The sequence below is a fragment of the Colias philodice genome, chromosome 23, assembly GCF_061535455.1.
Source record: "Colias philodice isolate Cphi_HAF_F1 chromosome 23, ilColPhil1 Martin Lab GWU primary, whole genome shotgun sequence".
Classification (NCBI taxonomy): Eukaryota; Metazoa; Arthropoda; class Insecta; order Lepidoptera; family Pieridae; genus Colias; species Colias philodice.
Genome location: NC_143108.1, coordinates 2,890,038 through 2,899,451, shown reverse-complemented (window position 1 = coordinate 2,899,451; position 9,414 = coordinate 2,890,038). Strand labels below are relative to the sequence as shown.

General features: G+C 34.2%; 1 protein-coding gene across 1 annotated transcript in view; it reads left to right on the top strand.

Moving 5' to 3' along the window:
* LOC149477918 (uncharacterized) overlaps positions 1-9,414 on the top strand; it is a 600,334-nt gene that overhangs the window by 380,021 nt on the left and 210,899 nt on the right. The window lies entirely within an intron of this gene.

Here is a 9,414-nt window from a genome sequence, read left to right as displayed (position 1 = left end):
TTATGCAAATAATAAATTAAAGTGATTCAGCATGAATGGATTAAAGGCATCCATTTCAATTCAAACTAGATTTTAGGTTTTCAAAAGCTCGGTTCTAAAGGCTTGGTTCAATTTTTCAAATAAGTTGAATACAAAGCAACAATACAGATTAAATATATCTGAAATAGAGTTTTTTTTATTCTATTCTGAACGGGAAATTGGTTTTGGAAGTTGGTCTACTTTTATATGGCTTAATTAAAGAAATGTTTATATATAGTCTTAGATGTATGCATTTTTTATGTATAATACAGCTTAAAGATAATAGGTAACTAATCGACTAATAAACATACAACTTATTATTAATTACAACCAATAATCTTATCAATACTTTTATTTGTTTGTTTGAACGCGCTAATCTAAGGAATTTAACGTCCGATTTGAAAAATTTTGGTATTAGATAGCCGATTTATCGAGGAAGTCTATATAATATTATGATCACGCTAATTATGTAACATTATGTAACATTTTATAAAATAAAGTAGAAAAATCCAGGAAAATGTATAGTAAAAAAAGATTTGATTACCTTTGAACTTTGAAAGGGCAAAAACAAACTTCTATGTCATAAAATTACATAATATAATCAACTACGATCAGCCAAAACATCGTCATCGCATTTTATACGTTAAATGAAGATTCCAATGCCCTTTATACGTTACCCTTCTTTCTTATGAAGGCTGCAGAGATTCCACATCCTATGAAGGCTGATAATACATTGAGAATGAATGCATATACACACTTTCTGCGTGTGTGTGTTTATAACAGATAACAGGTAGGTACAGTAATAATATAAATAAAAATAAATTGCCAAATGCCTTGCTAAGCGTAAGACTCGAAAACGGTTCTGCAATTTTGTTTTACGTTTTTGTTAAGGTCAAGGGCGGATCCAGCTTTAGTGCCAGGGCCTAAGGTACAGTGGAGGTTCATATGAAGAGAAAAAAGTTAAATGAGCAGCTGTTATGGGGCGATATTTTGAGCATGCTTATATTAGCTTCACCTATTTGTATTAGCTTGTATGTCTTCTTCAGATTTTGACCCATTTTAAATTGACAGATTTTAACAAACAACACATTAGGACCGGTGAGAATGCAATAATTTCATGAGCTTATCTTAATATTAAAGCGTGAGTTTTATTTACTATAACAATTGAAAGCATTCAAAAATATGTGAAAATCGAATTTATAATTGTGACTGAATCTTCCTAAATAACACTTAGGCTCTGACAATGGAATTTACCGCATAAAATATAGCACAGTATTACAATATTATTTCCTACAGTAAGGAAACGCCTTTGATGTCGCGCGATGCCGCCACCAGCGTAGGTACTTACGCTGCCACACGAAAATACGCTAGGGTTGCAACAAATGGGAAATAAAACAATTGTGATTATTTATATTATGATGAAATCATTTATTCATATGTACATTCAAAATAATTGCGATTATTAAATCTGATGTAATTATTTGTTCATAAATATATAATTACAGATATTGCACTGCTAAATATTATTTACGTGGACACTTTATTTTTGGATGTTCTTAATTGTATATTATAACATTTAACTAAGTAATGCATTCGCATTGGGATGTACAATCTGATTAGAAAATAATGAGGACAACATTGATTTTAATTCAACAGATACAATTAATACAATCTTTCTGAAATATTGTTTCCTTCTGGGATTTCAATGTAGGTTTACATCCATAAACGGAACAGTTTGTGCGCGCCATAATAGAATATGTAAGTACCTATGTATAATAAAATTATTACACAAAAAATACGACTGCGTCGTCCTTTCGCGCTAGGTAAGGCAAACTAAGCGTGTTTGCCTTACGCGGCCCGCGTCGCCCGACCCCCGCCAGTTCCCCTCCGTTTCTCTGCACAAGTACATTCGCTTCCGTACTGTATAGATATTGTAATACTGTGTAAATAGGCTATGACAATAGAATTTAACGCATAAAATATAGGCTATGACAATAGAATTTAACGCATAAATAATACATAGGCATCCTTTGTTAGATTGAGTAATAGTTTAGTCAGATTACAGTTTCAGTTTCAGTAAGCTTGAACCATTCTAATTGAAATTGGGGATTCTACACGATTCTAACGGTGCATTTACATCAAACGACTATAGAGCTACAGCTAGAACAAGAGCATTCTTTCGTAATCTTTTATTGTAATCGAAAACTCGTATTCAGTGTTGTTCAGTATTAGAAAATTTCATAGAATCTTTTCGAACGCACTAAGAATAACGAAAGAATGCTCTGGACCTGTTTACACTACGTTACATAGTGGGGTTAGATTAAGCATTCGCTCGTTTGATGAAAATGCTCCGTAAAGAGAAGATCCTTTTTGATAGAACACATTGTATCGAATATTCTGGTTGTGTTTTTTTTTTAATGCAAAACGGTCTGAAATCTGAATCATGTAAGCTAGTATACAATAATATTGTTGTTTGGCCTCTTTGGTCCCGGAACTCGATGGAATAAAATTACGCAATTTCAAACTCATTTCTCTCTCGATGAAAACAAACAGCTACGTTTTTATCATGAGAAAACATAATTTGTTTGCATGTTTCTTATTGCATGATATTGGTTTTAAATGTCATTCTCAGCAGTTTATACTACAGGTTAAGGGATAACAAAGTAAGTTTTAAAAAGTATAATATTGTTTATATTTAATGTAATTTCTTTTAGAAAATAATTAACATCTTAATATAAAAATAAGTACCTACTTAATTAATGTGTAAAATGTTTTTAAAATTATTTAATTATTACTGATTTATGTCACAGCCTTTGAACAACGTGACGTACGAGGTATTCACGGACAAACTAACAAACAAAGAGTCGTGGGACATGGTGGATGATATAGACAAATATCCATACGACCATCCGTGATCATCCATACATCATACTAGACCATCCATACATACAATAAATAAATTATGTTCTTTGAAAGCTTTGTTTTATTTTTTAGCCATTTATTTGTAGTTTCTAAAGAGATGAGTTGTCTGAATGTTGAAAATGTTTCATTAAGTTTTGAATAAAATAATATTAAGCAGAATGAATTGAGTGTATTGGAGATTCAGTTTTTGAAGGTATTTCTAATTTCTATGTAAATGATGGTTTTGAACAAAAAAAAAGGGTTCCCACTCTATATTTGTTTACCTTTTAATGTTATGGTTTTATTTAAGTTATCACGATATAATGAAATGTTTAGAATTTGGCCTAGAATTTGTAGAATCCTATACTCTAGTTTAGTTTTTGTTTATCTTAACAGCAATACAGATAATTAAATATGAGTATTCAAATTAATAACTGGTGTACACTACTAAAAATTAAAAAAATATATAAAGGAAACCAGCTGTGTTTTGCGACTTGCATACGGATAAAACCATGAATTAACCCTGAAAAAAGCAGACTATTTTTTTTTTAAATTTCATCAAAACCAATCATGTGGTTTAGCTGTTAAACCGTAGCATACAAACAAACACACGTTCTAATTATTATGGATGGTGAAAATCTGCAAGGGGATCACCAAAACAACTTTTAAGGTAAAGTATAATATTTTTAATACGAAAGACACATATTTTTCATAAAAACAGGATCCTTGTCAAAAAATTATGACAACCGATATGATGAATCGCCTTAAAAGCATTGATGATCCCTACCAGCTTGATCTCCCAATAAAGAAAATAAAAAAGGGTGAACTTATAGCAGTTATAAAAACTCTGAAACAGAATAAAGCTCCTGGATATGACCTTATAACTGTTAAAACGCTGAAAGAACTACCAGACTCAGCATTAATATTTTTGACTCAGTTGTTCAACTGTATAATATCGAGAGGCATTTTCCCACGGCAATGGAAAGTGGCACAGGTCATATTGATCCTGAAACCTGGTAAGGCTCCAGAAGAAGTGTCGTCTTACAGGCCGATAAGTTTGCTTCTTACTCTTTCCAAAGTAATAGAGATTCTTTACTTGAAAAGGTTGAACTCAGTTATAGAAGAAAACAAAATCATACCGGACCACCAATTCGGATTTAGACAAAAACATGGAACCACAGAACAAATTCACCGACTGGTAGAAAAAATTCACAAAGCTTACGAGGCCAAAAAATACTGCAGTGCAGTGTTTCTTGACATATCACAGGCTTTTGATAGAGTCTGGCATCAGGGCCTACTATATAAAATAAAAACTAAATTACCAACTAATCACTTCATATTTCTCAAGTCCTATCTAGAGGACAGACACTACCAAGTAAGGCAAGGAGAATATGTTACGACCCTTCACAAAGCTCACGCCGGAGTTCCCCAAGGAAGTGTACTCGGTCCTACACTGTACCTGCTATTTACAGCAGATTTGCCCATGACAGATGGCGTGGTAATTGGAACTTTTGCTGACGATACTGCAGCCCTAGCGATCCACGAAAATCCAGTACAAGCTAGTGAAAACCTCCAAGTCTGTCTTGATAAAATTACAGATTGGTTATCAACCTGGCGAATTAAAGCCAATGAAAAGAAGTCTGTACAGGTAACATTTGCGACTCGTTACGGCTCGTGCTCACAAGTGTCTCTCAATGGTGTACCTATTCCTCAGGCCGATGGCGCGAAATACCTTGGCATCTATCTGGATCGCAGACTCACATGGAGAACACATATTTTTACTAAACGTAAAGCCCTTGGCATTCAACTGAGAAAAATGTACTGGCTCCTCAACAAAAAATCTAAACTCTCGTTGGAAAATAAATTACTTTTGTACAAAAGCATCATTAAACCAATCTGGACCTATGGGATCCAGTTATGGGGAACTGCTTCCAACTCCAATATCGAAATTTTGCAAAGGTTTCAATCGAAAATGCTTAGACTAATCACAAACGCTCCTTGGTATGTTACAAACCAACAGTTACACCACGATCTTAAAATTCGAACAGTTAAAGACGAAATCAAGCACTCTATGAGCTCCTACAAAAAAAGACTTGATAAACATCCCAATGCTTTGGCCATGGATTTAATGAAAAACGACACAAGATTCCAAAGACTTAAAAGAAAAGCTCCCATAGATTTATAAGAAAAGAAAAAAAAAAAAGTAATAACGGCAGGCATCACTGGATCGCTCGCCCTACAAGTCTCAATACATTCATAACCAAGTGCTGAATGTTCTATGAACAGATTGCATTTACACATACATAAAAAAAAAAAAAATAAAAATAAAAACAGGAAGTTACCGCATTGTTTTGATATAACAAAGGCTTAATATATCCCATCACAACACAGCACCCACGTTGTTATATAATATGGTATACTTGAATGTCAGCAGGCTTTCATCTTTCTATTGTTTCATGTAAATATTCTTATAGAACAGTGGTAAGGTTGAAATATCTGTAATTCAGGAAGATGTCATGGGTTTGTAAAAAACTTATGAATAAAACAATTTTTGTAGTAGATGAGGCGAAGCTTATAATTTAACTTTTATGTTACTAAAATTGTAAGTATCTGTAATAAGAAGCGCTATAGGCGTTAGTAGAAAGGTAGAAGCGTCTCTCTGTAGAAACTGATTTTCGGGGCGGTGGTAAATGGTAAATGTTATGATGATTCAAAATGCTTATAGAAGTCTAATCCCTACTAATATTATAAATGCGAAAGTAACTCTGTCTGTCGTTACGCTTTCCCGCTTAAAGCTCTCAACCGATTTTGATGAAATTTGGCACAGACAATCTTTAGACCCTGATGTTAAAGTAAATTTATTTATTATCTGTGTTATTCTAAATTGCGTGCCTTCCTGTGAGGTGTATAATCTATGGTCTCTCTCTGCTCCGTGACATTATAGCGACTGCATGTGTTCCCGGTATTTTTACTTAGAAATAAAGTTAATTTAAAGTAATCAGTGTTTGTGACTCATTAACCCCATCAGGTTATGGGCCCAGTAGCTCAGAAACAAAGAAAGTGCGAAATCTCGTTGTAAAATCAGTGATTAAAACATTACATGTGAACTTAACCTCAAACCGGCAACGTGACTTTTGTTAATACAAACTTTTGTGTTGAAAGTGAATAAATTCAAACAAAATGGCAACAAATAACCAATCGGCATTAATTGAAAAGCTATCCGGTCGGGAAAACTATGCAACTTGGCGGTTTGCAATGCAAACATATCTACAACATGAGGAGTTGTGGGACTGCATAGAATCTAACATGGAATCAGATCCAAAACGAGATACTAAGGCGAGAACAAAGATAATCCTCTCAGTGGATCCCACGAACTATGTGCATATCCAAGAGGCTCGCACCGCCAAAGAAGTTTGGGATAAATTGTCCTCAACATTTGATGACTCTGGGCTGACACGCAGAGTTGGGCTACTGCGTGATTTATGTAACACGTCACTAACTGAATGTCAAAATGTAGAGGAGTATGTAAGCAGAATAATGAACACAGCTCATAAACTCAGAAACATTGGTTTCAAAGTGGACGACGAGTGGCTAGGTACTATGTTGCTCTCAGGTCTGCCCGAAAGCTACAAACCAATGATAATGGCCATTGAAAGCTCAGGCACAACTATTACTTCAGATTCTGTAAAGGCAAAATTATTACAGGATGTCAGACCATATGAAAATGAGTCAAATGCATTCGCAGTTAACAAAAAATTTCAGAAAAATTTCAAGAGGCATTCTAAAGGACCTAGGTGCTACACCTGTAATAAATATGGACACAAAAGCCCAGAATGCAAATTGAAAAATAAAGAAGTATCACAAAATTCCAGTAGTTCATCATATGCTGCTGTATTTACTGCGACAACTGCACAGTGTGATTCCTGGTATGTGGACTCAGGCGCATCCTCACATATGGTCAAAGACAAGAGTTTGCTTCAGAATGAGACTACTTCCGTTATAAAGAATATAAGAGTAGCAGATAACAAAGTATTATCAGTGCAATGCTCAGGGCAAGTGAGCTTAAATACTTACAATGAAAAAGGTCAAGAAAATAAGGTACTGTTTACAAATGTATTACATGTTCCTGAATTAGCTACAAACTTACTATCTGTAAGTCAGATTATTCGCAGTGGAGGCCAAGTAAGATTTGACAAAACTGGCTGCGTTATTATGAACAATAAAAATCAGATAGTAGCAACAGCTAGTATTATCAACAACATGTACCGGCTGAACATGCCCGGAGGAGGCTATGCATGCATGTCCGATGTTGAAGAAAATGATGCATATTTGTGGCATCAACGTATAGGTCACCTGAATTTCAGTGACTTAGATAAACTATTAGAAAATACTGAAGGTATGAAAGTACTAAAGAAAAGTGTTAACAATTTAACATGCATAACATGCATAGAAGGAAAACAAGCGAGACTGCCTTTCAAAAATAAAGGAACAAGGGCGACAAAACTCCTTGAACTTGTGCATTCCGATGTATGTGGGCCCATGGAGACAGAATCTCTCGGTGGAGCTAAGTACTTTCTCACTTTTATCGACGATTTTTCTAAAAATGTATTTGTTTATTTCTTAAAGCACAAATCAGAGGTGCTTGATAAATTTAAAGAATTCAAAAATTTTGTAGAGAAACAATTGGAATGTAAAATCAAATGTCTACGCACTGATAATGGCCTTGAATATATTAATAAGAATATTTCTGATCTTTTAAAAAGTAATGGAATCATACATCAAACTACTGTGCCCTATACACCACAGCAAAATGGTGTCGCTGAAAGACTTAATAGAACATTAGTAGAAAAAGCCAAGTGTATGTTACTCAATGCAAAATTATCTAAAAGATACTGGGCGGAAGCTATCCATACGGCTGCTTATCTACTAAATAGAATACCAACTAAGTCATTAGATTATAAAACTCCTCAAGAAGTATGGACGGGAAATAAACCAAGTGTTAGTCACCTACGTGTATTTGGATGTGAAGCGATGGTACACCTACCAAAAGAGAAAAGAAAGAAATGGGATCCAAAAGCACAGAAAGCAATATTTACTGGTTATTGTACTAATACCAAGGGTTACAGGTTTGTCATTCCTACATCTGGACTGGTTGTGAAGAGCAGAGATGCTGTCTTCCTAGAATCAACTGTAACAAGAAACTATGTTCCGGTGGACTTAACTGAAGCAAAGGACGAGTCCCTAGATGAAGAGCTTCCTTCAGACAGCACAAAGTCAAGTTCCACAAACACAGTGAGTAATTATGATGAATATGATTCTTATGACTCATCGTCAGACAGTATTTATGTACCAGATACAAATATTAATAACCTGCCCGATCCAAACATAACATTAAGACCAAGAAATAAACAGTTGCACTCTAAATTAAAAGATTTTGGAACATATTTATGCTATAATGAAGGAATTTTAGATGTACCTTTAACCTACAATGATGCAATTACATCAGCTGATTCTGAGAAGTGGAAAATGTCAATAAGTGAGGAATTACAATCTCATAGTGAAAACCAGACATGGACATTGGTTGAGAAACCTGAAAATGCCAAAGTGATTGGATGCAAATGGGTATTCAGAATAAAGGATGAGCCAACAGGTCCACGGTACAAGTCTCGTCTGTGTGCAAAAGGCTATGCACAAACGAAGGGGATCGACTATGATGAAACCTTCTCACCTACTGTCAGCTGATCCTCATGTAAAGTTACAGAAAAATGAGACGATGCTTGCATACAAGCTACCATACAGAGAAGCAGTTGGATCACTTATACATCTAGCAACTGTAAGCAGACCAGACATTATGTTTGCAGTCAGTCTGGCTATGTGTTCATGAAAAGTGGAGCTGCGATCACATGGTCCAGTCAACGCCAACATAGTGTAGCCTTGTCAACTACTGAGGCGGAATTTATGGCTGCCTGTGCGGCCACCAAAGAATTAATGTGGTTAAAACAATTATTGTGTGATTTAGGAGAATACAAACAAAGTTCTGTGTGTTTAAATATTGACAATCAAAGTGCTATAAATGTAATTAAAAATAGTGAATTTCATAAACGCTGTAAACATATTGATATTAAGTATAATTTTGTGAAAGAAAAATATAATGAAAAGATTATTTCTTTAAAGTATGTTAGTACAGATCATCAATTTGCTGATATTTTTACTAAAGCGTTACCTCGAGATAGATTTAAATTGTTAAGATGTAATATTGGTATGTCAAATCTAGGAACTTAAAGTGTTTGTATTCCGATATAGATTTAAGTTGAATAAATGTAATATTGGTATGTTAAATTTGAAAACTTTGAATGTTTGTATAGCAAGATAGACTTAAGATTAAAAGTAAATTTGGTATGTTAAATAAAAGGTGAATATTAAGTTCTGTTATAATAAGAAGTAAATTGTTATGTTAAACTTATGTATATGTGAAGTTGAAACTTTTTGTTTATA